Below are 14,193 nucleotides of genomic sequence, written 5' to 3'. Positions count from 1 at the left end.
CTGCATATTAGATGATAAGGATTTTATATCTGGATTATACTTTGTTATTTTTAAAAGTACACATGCAGAGCTTGATTCGTCCGGCATCCTATTTTTGAATTTATTTTTTATAAAATTCCTGGATCAGGGGTTGAATTATCACTGAAAATTCTTGATTTGGTTTTTTCTTGATTTGGTTTTTCTTTCATTTCTCTTGATTTGGTTTTTCATGACTTTCAATGTCAGAAAAAACTTTTTTGTTTTCGAAAAATGTTTATGTGAATTTGAAAGAATGTCGCAATTAAAAACTTTAATTTGACTTCAAACGCTTTGATTAAGTCAAACATTACAATGATTGGTTTATTAACACCTTGTAGTTTTATCTTCTCACTTAAATGAGTTAAATATCAATCAGTAAAAAAAGATAGTTTTGCCAGCCATTCTATATCCATTAATTGACTGTATTGTTCAATAATAATCTCATTATTTAGAAATAATCTAATTTCCTCCAAACAATCTACAAATCTTTGCAAAACATTTCCACAGGTTAACCACTGTACATTATTGTGCAAAAATAAGCTATTGTATGATGAGTTTACCTCATTTAACAATTCATGAAATTTTCTTTTAGTTAGAGCCCTTGCTGATATAAAATTGACTACTTTTGTCACCAAACTCATATCATCATCCAAAATTTTCAAACCTGTCTTGGCACGTAACGCCTGCTGGTGAATAATGCAATGGAAATTGAGAATTGAATGTCCAATACATTTTGTAAATAAATTTATAAATCCATTTTCCTATCCAATAATGCTGCAAGTACCATCAGTTGTTACTGATACAATTTTGGAAGTACTGTACATATTTCTTTTTTGCCCAATGCATCTATAACTGCATTACAAATGTCTACTCCTTTTGTTGTTGTTAGTGTTGATAAACTTATTAATTCTTCTTTAACATTATTTTGAACAAAATAAGGTACAAAAATTGCTAAATGAGCTGAACCCGTTACGTCGGTGGACTCATCAAGGCAAATGGAAATAAAATTTCAAGATGTATTGATTGTTGAATTCTAATTCATTTTTATAATTTATAAAATAAAATTTCGTTATGATTAATAAAAAAAATCATATTGTGCGTGCCATCAAATTTTCTTTTATGCCATAGGTTTGCCATCCCTGCCATAGGATGCAAATTCACTTAATTATATTTTTGTCTTTGAATTTATATAAAATTTATAATTTATACAATAATTTATTTTAAGATATACCTAATAATTTATATATTATTAGGTATATCTTAAAATAAATTATTGTAAATAAATAAATAAATCATATATATATGGCATTAACCAAACTTAAAATAAATTTAGTATTTATGATTGTTAAATTAGCTTCATAATTTCTGATTAATAAATGTAATTGTATATAGTACCTTTCCATGAAATTTGTATGATTTGTATGATTTAATTAAGTTATTTAATGTAACTATCTGTTGCCATTTATTTAAGTGATTAAAAACAGATTACATCATATTATACATCAGCTGAAAGTATAGATTTGATTATGGCTTTCCTTCTTGTTTGTTTTCATATGGTCTTTAGATAAAGAATCAGATTTTTTTCTTTCCTCGTTGTTATATATAACAGAGGGAAAGTATGGCAATCGGTCAAAAAATAACCCCCCAAGAATTTTACATATTTTGACTGACGACTCTTGAAACGTCAAGAAATGCAAAAATATTCAAGGGTAATTTCTATATGTGTGGATGTTAGTGTAAGTATGTGGGCATTTTGTTAACCCTCTTCAAAGCTTAATAACTTCTGTGCTTTTGTCAAAAATTTCTGAAATTTTGCAGGGAGGTTTGTTTATTAGGGGGATTGATGTTGTTAAATTTTGGTGATTTAAAGGTCAAGGGGGGTGGACAGAAAAAGGAGATTGTGCGCATCTCCAGTAGGGTCAGACTAAATGACAATTTTACTTGTTATTAGCATTTACAATGTTTTTTTAAACCTATTTCTTCCCTCAAAATTAAGCTTTTTACCATTTTTATAATAGTTAAAAATATAAAAAGTTTTTAAATGAAATATGATAACGGATGGTGCCACCAAATATTGCCAGGAAAGTTGAGCAACTTGTCACTGGATTTTTTTTTAATTACTTAAGATAAAACATTATAAAAATAATAAATAGCAATAAATTAGCTAAATAGTTAGATTAGCTAAAAATATTTCTTATTTACAGATTATTTTTTTCAATGAAATCTAGAAACAGAAATGTTACTTTATTCAGACTGGTCACTTTAAACCCGGATGAGTGTTAAAACTTATCCAGGCGTAAAGATCTTTCCAGCACTGCTTGACTATATTCATATGATGCATTAGTTTCACAGCAGTGTTTACAGTAAAATAAATAAATAAATTCAAAAAATGAATATGTGTAAGTCATTCAGTAGTTTTGAGGCAATATATGTTTTCCAAACAAAGAAACAATATGCAAAATAAATGCAAAAATAAATCATTATGGCACAAGATGCCAGTGTCCTTATAAAAGAGTGAACATTGTACAGTCTGCAAATTGGTAGAAATCTGCAACGATTTCTTATATTCATGAACATTTTACTCTAAAATGATTATACTTTATGGGAAAAATGAGATGAAACATACAAGACCTAAGCATACAATCATTCTGAATGTAATATATCAGTTGATACAAATCTGTAGCATAGACGGGGATTACAATCCAGATTTCCCTTGTCTTTACAACATTGAAATTTTGGTATACTTCCATGCATATCCACATAGAAGCATATGTGAAGCAGCAAGACAACATGGCTTGAAGAAATCAAAAACACATCAAATTTACATTGCCATGACATACATGCATTCAATTGCTATGTGAAACATGCAAACTTATGATAAATTTATACTAGGACAAACCACAACTGCTTGAGAACATTTTATGGATTGATGAGACACTTTTTCCGCGGAATGAAGTGTATAACTGCCATAATGTACAACATTGGGCATGGCATGTTTCACAATGCATGCAAAATATGCAACAACAAGTATGATTTACATTAAATATCAGGTATGGCATTTGCAGTGATCAAATTCTTGGCTCTGGATTCATTGACAGCACCTGGACTAGTGACTTAATATCCTATGCACAATAGTGGATAAATTGATTGATGAGTTGCCATTGGATCAACTACATCAAGTTTGATAATAGGATAGTGAACCAGCTTATTCTTGGGCAGAAGTGCATCAGTGGCTTAGAGTGATTCAGCAACACATCAATAGGACAACACGGTCCTGTTCCACATTGTCCTGTCAATTTGTTGCCGAATCGCACCACGTTCTCCGGGCTCGATACCACTAGATTTTTTCCTGTGGAATCACCCGAAAGCATCAATTTATGACACACTCAGCATCACCATATGGTTTTGCCAAACTTCTGAAATGAGTTCCAGAGACTTTTACAACAGTGACTGCAAGTATGCTACATCACCCATAATATCATCTGTATATCTTTGTGTTTCCACCGAGACAATTGTCTCGAATATGCACGATAATTTATTGAAAAACGTATATTTTTTTTAACATTCTAAAATTCTACAAATAAAAAATTTTCCATAATTTTTTCAGGCTATTTTATTGAACATACCAGCATATGTAAAAAGCAGCCTTGTAGATTTAATATTTGATATAATTTTTCATCATTTATTTGAAGTGCATTATAACTTTTTTCATCTTTACATATTTTGCGAGAATAACTTTACATAAAAAGTTTTAATTTTTCTGTTGATTTTAAACATATTTTTATATATTCTAATTTATCATTAATGATGATAGTCTTATTAAAATAACTTTGATTTAAGATAATNTAATAATATGCGGCGCTCTGCCACGCACTCCGCAATATAATCGAATGTAATTTTAAAATATGTTAAGCTTATTTAAATATTAGCCACTCGGATAATGAAAATGATCAAGTTATTATTGAATAAGCTGAAAGGATAATATCGATTATTGTTAATAAATTTACAGGAAAAAATTCATTTTATATTCCAGGATGTTATGTGTAGTCGGGGAAAGTGCCAAATTTGTTTTATTAACCCAAAAAAGTAAAAAAAAGGAAGAATTTCCCGGAATGTGTGTATACGTAGATGGGTGAGGTGTGTGAGCGGGGAGTGAGTAGTGGGAATTTGGCATCGATGCTACTAAAGTTTGGGTACGGAACTCCAGAAAGTGGGATGAATAAACATTTTAATCGTTATTGATATTTACAATTTTTTAAAAAACTCATTTCTTCCCTCAAAATTAAGCTTTTTACCATTTTTATAATAGTTAAAAATATAAAAAGTTTTTAAATGAAATATGATAACGGATGGTGCCACCAAATATTGCCAGGAAAGTTGAGCAACTTGTCACTGGATTTTTTTTTAATTACTTAAGATAAAACATTATAAAAATAATAAATAGCAATAAATTAGCTAAATAGTTAGATTAGCTAAAAATATTTCTTATTTACAGATTATTTTTTTCAATGAAATCTAGAAACAGAAATGTTACTTTATTCAGACTGGTCACTTTAAACCCGGATGAGTGTTAAAACTTATCCAGGCGTAAAGATCTTTCCAGCACTGCTTGACTATATTCATATGATGCATTAGTTTCACAGCAGTGTTTACAGTAAAATAAATAAATAAATTCAAAAAATGAATATGTGTAAGTCATTCAGTAGTTTTGAGGCAATATATGTTTTCCAAACAAAGAAACAATATGCAAAATAAATGCAAAAATAAATCATTATGGCACAAGATGCCAGTGTCCTTATAAAAGAGTGAACATTGTACAGTCTGCAAATTGGTAGAAATCTGCAACGATTTCTTATATTCATGAACATTTTACTCTAAAATGATTATACTTTATGGGAAAAATGAGATGAAACATACAAGACCTAAGCATACAATCATTCTGAATGTAATATATCAGTTGATACAAATCTGTAGCATAGACGGGGATTACAATCCAGATTTCCCTTGTCTTTACAACATTGAAATTTTGGTATACTTCCATGCATATCCACATAGAAGCATATGTGAAGCAGCAAGACAACATGGCTTGAAGAAATCAAAAACACATCAAATTTACATTGCCATGACATACATGCATTCAATTGCTATGTGAAACATGCAAACTTATGATAAATTTATACTAGGACAAACCACAACTGCTTGAGAACATTTTATGGATTGATGAGACACTTTTTCCGCGGAATGAAGTGTATAACTGCCATAATGTACAACATTGGGCATGGCATGTTTCACAATGCATGCAAAATATGCAACAACAAGTATGATTTACATTAAATATCAGGTATGGCATTTGCAGTGATCAAATTCTTGGCTCTGGATTCATTGACAGCACCTGGACTAGTGACTTAATATCCTATGCACAATAGTGGATAAATTGATTGATGAGTTGCCATTGGATCAACTACATCAAGTTTGATAATAGGATAGTGAACCAGCTTATTCTTGGGCAGAAGTGCATCAGTGGCTTAGAGTGATTCAGCAACACATCAATAGGACAACACGGTCCTGTTCCACATTGTCCTGTCAATTTGTTGCCGAATCGCACCACGTTCTCCGGGCTCGATACCACTAGATTTTTTCCTGTGGAATCACCCGAAAGCATCAATTTATGACACACTCAGCATCACCATATGGTTTTGTCAAACTTCTGAAATGAGTTCCAGAGACTTTTACAACAGTGACTGCAAGTATGCTACATCACCCATAATATCATCTGTATATCTTTGTGTTTCCACCGAGACAATTGTCTCGAATATGCACGATAATTTATTGAAAAACGTATATTTTTTTTTAACATTCTAAAATTCTACAAATAAAAAATTTTCCATAATTTTTTCAGGCTATTTTATTGAACATACCAGCATATGTAAAAAGCAGCCTTGTAGATTTAATATTTGATATAATTTTTCATCATTTATTTGAAGTGCATTATAACTTTTTTCATCTTTACATATTTTGCCAGAATAACTTTACATAAAAAGTTTTAATTTTTCTGTTGATTTTAAACATATTTTTATATATTCTAATTTATCATTAATGATGATAGTCTTATTAAAATAACTTTGATTTAAGATAATGAATAAATTAAAAGATATCACATTCAATTAAGATGTTAAAAACTGATTTTAATATTTTTGTATTGGAGATTACAAAATTTAAACCCAAAATAAAATATTTGTTAAATATTTATCAATTATAAAGTCTAAAATTCATCTTATTAAATATGATAATTTATTGAAATATTATATTTTAAATCTATTAATGTGCGTAATTAAATAACAACTTGCAATAAAAACCTAACTAAAAAATTAATATATATGATAATAATAAATTTCGACTAATTAAATCATTTTTTTAATGGCAGGTGTAAATGTTAGAGGGATAATTATTCCACTTACCGCTTCACCAACAGCAAGACTTTTGTCCTTGGCTTTACTCGGCCATCTCAATTATTTAATACAATTGTTTGAAAAATGCTTTTGAATAAAAGATAAAAAAAATTGTTAACATTACAACTAAATAAACTCAAGATTTATTCTTGTGATATTTTAAAAAATAAAATAAAAATTAGAACAGGTTTATTTATATGCATAGATGTAAAGAATTCGCATCATTACAATGTATAGATACTTGAAAGAGTACGATTAAAAAAATTGTTTACTGAGAGAATTCATGTAAACAAAAGAAAATCAATTAATTAATTTGTTTTATTTTGAAATGACACACTTCTGCTTGCAGCTCTTCAACAATGATGCCGTTTTTATTTATTTCATATAATCAAATTACTTTTGTATAACTTTTTACAATATTTTTTTAGTGTGTGTGTATATATATATACAGTGATAACTGCTTAGGCGACCACCCGCACTCGACGGGCACCTGTCAAAACGGGCAAAAATTTCTGGCACGGAATAGTTTATACATAGTCTTCGTATAGACCGTGGGCATCGATTTTTGATCCGAAACAACATACGCAACTGTAATAAGCGACCACTTCCGCGAAACTATTGTTCGAATCCATCTCAACAACGTTTCCTCCTCCTCATATAACGAATTAGTCTAAACTCTTCTTCGAACCCTCGAAATTACGTTCAGGTGTTAATGAATTAGTCTAGCAACAAAGGAAATTCATTTCAGTTTGTCGAAATTGTCCGAAAAACGAAAGAAATGCAAAGTGTGGTCGTTAGATCTTCAGAGAAAGTGAAAATGGTTTATCACAACGGCAATTAGCGGCGAAGTTTAACTGTGTGAAAACGAAATTTATTTTACCGTAGATCTACAGTATTTTCCTTAGGAGTATAAAATATTGTACACGATACTATTAATCGGTTGATCTCATTGTTTAATAAAATTTATTTTGAAGCTCATATACAGTACACGTGCGATAAATAATTTCTGTATCAATCTACTTTATTTCCACGATATTTTTAGAAAAATAATATCCAAGTAATTTTCGCAGGCAAAATACTCAAAAAACAATAAACGCATTAATGCAAAAATCAGTTTTACAGGCAACCTTCCTTTTTCCATGTAATGAAATTGTATTATGAGAAAAAATAATAAAATAGTTTTACAGTAGAGCATCGATTAACCGTCACATCGGTTAACCGACCGTTCTAGTCGGCAAATTCAAATGTCCGCTAGTGATGTGGCGCTACAATATTTGGCTATGTCTTGGCTACTTCAATATTATTTTTACATGTTTTAGCTGGCAACACTAGCTGGACCATGAAAGGGAGCCAGTATTTAAACGAGGCTTGATTTTCTAATGTTTAACGATACAATAGCGACGATTATTATTTTTAAAAAATTTTTGTTAGGCTTAACATCGATGAAAATTCAACACGAAGTAGGTTAATACTAATATACTAATTACATCGCATATAATAATATACTACACTAATAATGGATTTTTTCATACTTTTCAATTATCCGACCAATCCCAGTCCCCAATTGAGTCGGATAATCGATGCTCTACTGTGTTAATTAATCAATTTTTCTTATTGTACTTAAGAAAAGATTAAAAAATAATTTTATTTTAACTTTAAAAATACTGTAAACTAACTAAAACCAAAGTGATGGAGAGATACCACGCGCTTGTATATCGATGACGTAATACACGTAACTGAGGGGCGAACGAAAACGACCGAGTTGAAAGTCGAAAAAAAAAAGAAAGTGTGCATTGTAATCGAGAATATGCCAGTGTTGTATTAATCTGTCTTATAAAAGACAGGTTTTAATATATATATTTCAATCCTTTTTAAAGAATATAAGATATATAATACATATATTAATGCTTTCTTCTATGCACATTAACAGGAGTTTTAGTAATACTCATTAAAGATTTAGCTAGATATTGGGAGAGTTCATAACATTCATTAAAGATTGCTGAGAATTTAATCCAGATTCAAACCTAGATCCATTTCAGAGCAGTAGTATATATATATATATATCTTGGCCACTTTGTATATCCAGTCATCACAAAAACATATTTATATTAATAACTTTTTACAAAAATTATATTACCAGGGTTTAAAAATTGCAATTATCTATAAAATGAATGGATCATTATTTAGTTATAATCACTAATTACATTTTTATGATACAGTAGACTCGCTTATTGTAATTACGATGTCCCAAAACATGTAAGTTAATAATAATAATTATTAATTATAATTGTATAAATTGAAGATTTTTTGATAATATTTTTAATTGTTTTAATGAGAAGTTTCACTAATTGCAGTCTTATTTAATTACACTACTTTATGCCATTATTTGGTTATTGTTATCAGTATAGACACAATTAGTGGATTCTACTGTATTATAAAAAGTTTTTTTTCCCCCCACTATTTGTTTTACATAGGTTAATTTTAACTGGCCTGTAAATATATTATTTTTTAATTCATTAAACTACTTTTCTTTTGCAGATTGTGAAAATAGATGGTATCAAATATGAAATATTCTCTTGATATGGTGTACTGGTTTACTTACAGTGGACAGTTCATAATCATGTTTTTAACTGCAAATCATAGAATTGATGTTGATAAATATCTCCATTAAATAAAACCTGACAAACTGTAATTGTTAACGGTTTTTGAAAGCAGTTTTGTATAAATTATTTTTTCTGACTCATCAATCAATCAATCTGAATTAAAATTTTAACAATATTTTGTTATTTGTACATATGATTATACAAAATTTATGTAATCAAATTTATATTAAAAAATAATAATAATAATAGTACTTAAATGTGTTATTTGAATGAATTGTTTTATAACATTATATAATACAGATATATTTTTTTTAATTTATTTAAAACAAAGTTTTACTATCATTCCATTGAAAGACTTTTTGTTATACTTTTTTAGGCTTCAATCTACATAAAATATGTATCAGTTTTAAAAAATGTACAGAAAACAATGCAAATTGCTACTTTATGTAGATTAGTTTTAAAAAAATAACAAAAAAAATATAGCAGAGACAATAGAATAAAACAGAATCGGTAGGACACATAAGAAGTATCTTTAAAGTGACTGCTTAAGTTTCTCCCTCTAAATGGAGGCCTGACAATGACCATCACAATTAGAACAATGCCAGGTCTGTTCAAATTTTTACAAAGAATCAACAATTTAGAATTATGGTTTCAACTTTAATTAATTCTTGTATTTAAATCAAAAAATATTTTTCTGTTTTAAACTAAAGATATAAATATTTTATTACTCATATTTATAGAACAATGCCTCTGTAACACTAGATATAAACGAATTGTTATTATCCAAAACGCAGTAGAAGATAAAAGAAAAATTATTTACACAGAAAAAATTCCAAAGCGTATAGATTTAGCATATCCTGTATAAATATTTACATTTAAAAATAGTAAAAATTTGAAGAAGTGACGTGCCCGAAGAAACAAAGATAGATATAAGAAGCACAAACACCGGTTGTTGGTCATCGTTGTTGTTATACGTTATCCTACGTCACATGGCCGCTAGCAAATATACTGTAACATGTGAATGACCTAGGAACGAGTCCGCCTGCGCAGAGCACTTGTTGCGCCACCGAGCGCTAAAAGAAAACATTTAAACGATAGTATGACTTGGTCGAGTGTGGTTACGTTTAGCACATGGTTCTGCAACTGTGTTATAAGCTGTGTTTAGCGTGTACTATAACACGTAACCATGACTAAACAGAAAGTAATACAGCGCAGAGTAGAAGGCTGGCTTAACATTTGCGGTAAGTACTATATTGTTTTATTTAAATTACCTCTATATAGCGCCATTTTTAAACGTCGTCTCGTGTATTTAAATATGTATATACGTTCTAAAGTCTTGCAAATTTTAACTACGTTGAAACTTTGGTTTGCGCCGTGTTTAGTTACAAACTCTGCACCCTTATCTCGTGTCAGATTCGATATATTTGTCCTTGGTACCTGATGTAACTATGCACTGTCTGAGTAGACATTTTTAAATGTTTAAAATTCCCCTCTTGACAGAAATTTTTCTTCTATCTAACCTCGTTAGAGATGACCGTAAATTCTCACGATCATAACTTTCTCAGGGTCAACCACTCGATATTGTTGCACGGCAAACAACAATCAAGCACCATAACATTGCAAATGTTTTGATGGAAGGAAAAAAAAAAGTGCGAAAAATCCTTGATTGCAATTAAAACTGGCTTCGCAGACATTCAATCTGTCTCCAACGTCATTAAGTACGTGCCAGGCGGGTAAACTGCTTATTAATTCTGTAATTGCGACACTATAATTAAAGAATCGTGTGATAATTATGTAGACTTAACTATATACAAATAAAAAATACATATATAATAAAATATCATATCAGACTATCTCGAATTATATTCACCATTGTTTCAAAACCAACCCCCGATATAACAGACGGGGGAAGTAGATTCGATTTTTCTTTCACTCTCTCTCTCTGGAGACCTTCTAATGAGGACCACTTATCGAATTCAGTTATTAGTTCAACAATAGATTGACCAATTATCCGGGTCACATTCGATCACGTGATTGCACAGTTAAGCCGGGTGACGTCTCGTCAAAGAAATTGAAGACAAAAAAAAAACAAAATGGTGATAACAAACTGACGGATTGTTTTTGACAGTTTGATAATATTTTCTTCTTTAATCGGGATGCCGCTGTACGAAATTAAAGAAAAACGTGTCTAAATTCTGTAATTCTAATCCAAAATTCACGATTTATTTTTAAAAAAAAAGTGATAAAAATCGAGACTTGTCGGCGCAAATCTGAAAGTTTACACCTCGTTACTGATATCAAAATAAATCGCGTATATCGTTACGGCCTTCAAAATATAGAAGATAATATTGTTAATAAAGCTATAAGAAGCTTCATAAAAGAAGACTTCTTTCATCTAATTGAAGGTTGATCTTTTACTTAAACTCTGCTGATGAATAAATTCATCGACATCTTTTAATAGTCAATTAGATAATTAAACACTTATACGGGGCGAATTAAAATTGACTGTTAGTATAACAGGCAACTCAGACAGAATCTAACAATGTGTGACGAACCAATGACAGGAAGTCAATGTCATCTTATTCAAATGGATGACAAGATTTTTTTTTAACATCCTTTGCCGAATTAAATGGAACTTTATCTAATCTTAACGGTTTTTACTAGTTAAAACATATTCAGAATCCTTGTTTTTTTTTCTATTTAATCTCGTTTAATTATTCGTAGAAGTTGCGTAACTCCTTTCCTCTGTCTTCCTGTTACGCTTCGCACTTCCTTTATAACATACATTATAGACAATTTAACGACATTTTTCTACTAATTCGGAAGCTAGTTTTTTAAATTCGAACCCGTAACGGTGCTAAAATTAAGACCTTAACCAGTCGGGCTTCCCTATAACGTGTGGGTCGAAGTTACACGGAGTCGAGCCCTATTTTATTGCACTTTACGCCCATTAGTGACGAATTCTCGAATGATTCACGGCTTCTAACATACTTTTATAATCCAATAGCCCTAATGGCTGCGTAACATTTCGCACCTTACTCTTTAAAATCATTCATGTGCCGCTCTTTCAAAAAACCATCCGAGTGTATCGAATGACTTTAAGTAATTCAACATTACATCTGCTCGAGTCGATTTTTTAATATCCGGTACTCTGTACCCAACTTTATGCGGCTTTAGTTACATAATCCAGACATTTATGATGCTGAATGAATGAACAATAAAACTAAAACATGTCCTATATGTAAGTAATTTTATACAGTAGCAGTGCATCTTTGTCAGTAAAAAAAATTCATACCAATATTCATAATTAGTTGAAGTAAATTATTCCTTTTTTTTCCTCCTTCTCTCAAATGACAGCTCGTTAAGAATCATTACACTAAGTTTAAACTAATTTTCGTAAGCGCTAGTGTAAGTTTTCTGTGTCAGTTTACAAGCTACTCGAGTAAATTTCCTTATTTTACGTTTAAATTTCGCGATTAATACCGAATAAAGTACGAAATACGTGGCTTCGTACGTCACTTTTCGTGTAAATTATTATTTTTTTCGATGACGAAATAATAATGTTTGTTTGTTCGACAATCGGGTGATGATTATAAATACAAAATACGTGACTTTAGATTTATAAAACTGCTGAAGTGTTGGGAATTTATTTACTTATAAGTACATTATTAAACTTTTTAATTGCTTATTGTTTATCGTGAAATTTTTTTCTATACATTTCATTCTTTTGTGTGTAAATTACATCGTTAAAATCAACCGAAACGTGAAGAAAGAAATCGGATATCGATCGAAGAAAGTTTACACTATTATGTTTCTATGAGTTTGAAGTGTATAATTTTACGTGTAGTTTACATTACAGCGATGAATTTAAAGAAAATATTATATCGTTGCATTCTCCGACGATTTCATTTATTTGTTTAACTACAAAACAAAATATAAAGTAGATAATAAAGCGGTAAAATTATCTACTCTCTTCGGGTTTACTCAGGATATCGATAATCTTAGCGATGATTTAGAGTATGGGTGTAAACTCGTGACTCGGTGACATCATTTCCGTTATTTATAAAATGTAAGTAAACAAATAAATCATAATTTGTTTATATTATAAAAGGTTGCTACTAATTCTTTTAGATTTTTAGAATAAAATGATGCGGCGGATGTAAGTTGTCGACAGATACTTGACAAGGTGATGGAAACGTCAAAACAAATAAATATAGAAAAAACAACAAACTTTGGTTACAAGAGAGACATTAATTTAGAACACGCCGTTGAACACTTGAGGGTTTCAAGATCGAAATTCTAGTAATTGCAAAATTACAAAAGATTCTTTTAGTTATTTTACCGAGTTGAATTTTTGTTTAATTTCGCTCTTTGTGACCAATGGTATGTTGTTGACCCACTACAAGGTCTCGAAACGTAATTGGATACTGTAAGTCATGAGTATCACGAACAACGTGACTACTACAGTTCAGTGAGAACGAATGCACTTTCTTTGTGTATGATTTGTACCATTCTTTACCAATAATCGTCCACGGGCCACTAGTAGCCGAAAAGATTATAGTTTATTGGCATTCCGATAGAGCCTTTCGGTTTCTTTATTCCGTTTAAAGTTTTTATAAGAATGGCAGGTTACTAGATGTATCGAAAAGGTAAGCGATACACGACGTGATAAGTACTCGGAATACCGAAAGTTCGATGCTTGGAATACAAAAATGTCGAGTGTTCGATTGCATGGGAAGATGTCGAGAGGATAATTTAATAGTGTGACACGCCACCATTTTCGATTTAATGCTACGATAACATTGGCGGGTATCTTAATTGCGTATCCGTTAAAGTGTTGGCGATTTTTATCAGAAATCGAACAATAGAATAACTGAAAGTAATGATAAACAAACCAATCAACTTTATGCTAGAAATGTTTAGGTGGAATGCAATAATAGCAGGAAGTAGCGCGATAGTTGTTGACCAGAACTTCCGCACGATTCCACCAACGAATTTTTTTTCAGATTTTAAAAGATATCGAGATTCTATTAGCCCACACTAATGATTTATAAATGTATAAATCCACCCGTATAAATCTTAATCGATCCGAATAAAAGAGTTTGTAGACCCTTAATAAAATG

General features: G+C 30.3%; 1 pseudogene; it reads right to left on the bottom strand.

Moving 5' to 3' along the window:
- Positions 1-39: 39 nt before the first annotated feature.
- Positions 40-1,179, bottom strand: LOC111623812 (annotated as a pseudogene).
- Between the last annotated feature and the right edge of the window lie 13,014 nt (positions 1,180-14,193).

Source organism: Centruroides sculpturatus, unplaced genomic scaffold (assembly GCF_000671375.1).
Source record: "Centruroides sculpturatus isolate CEXI.00-Female unplaced genomic scaffold, Cexi_2.0 scaffold162, whole genome shotgun sequence".
NCBI classification, from domain to species: domain Eukaryota; kingdom Metazoa; phylum Arthropoda; class Arachnida; order Scorpiones; family Buthidae; genus Centruroides; species Centruroides sculpturatus.
The sequence above is the reverse complement of the archived record's forward strand: the minus strand, read 5'-3'. Positions and strand labels throughout refer to the sequence as shown.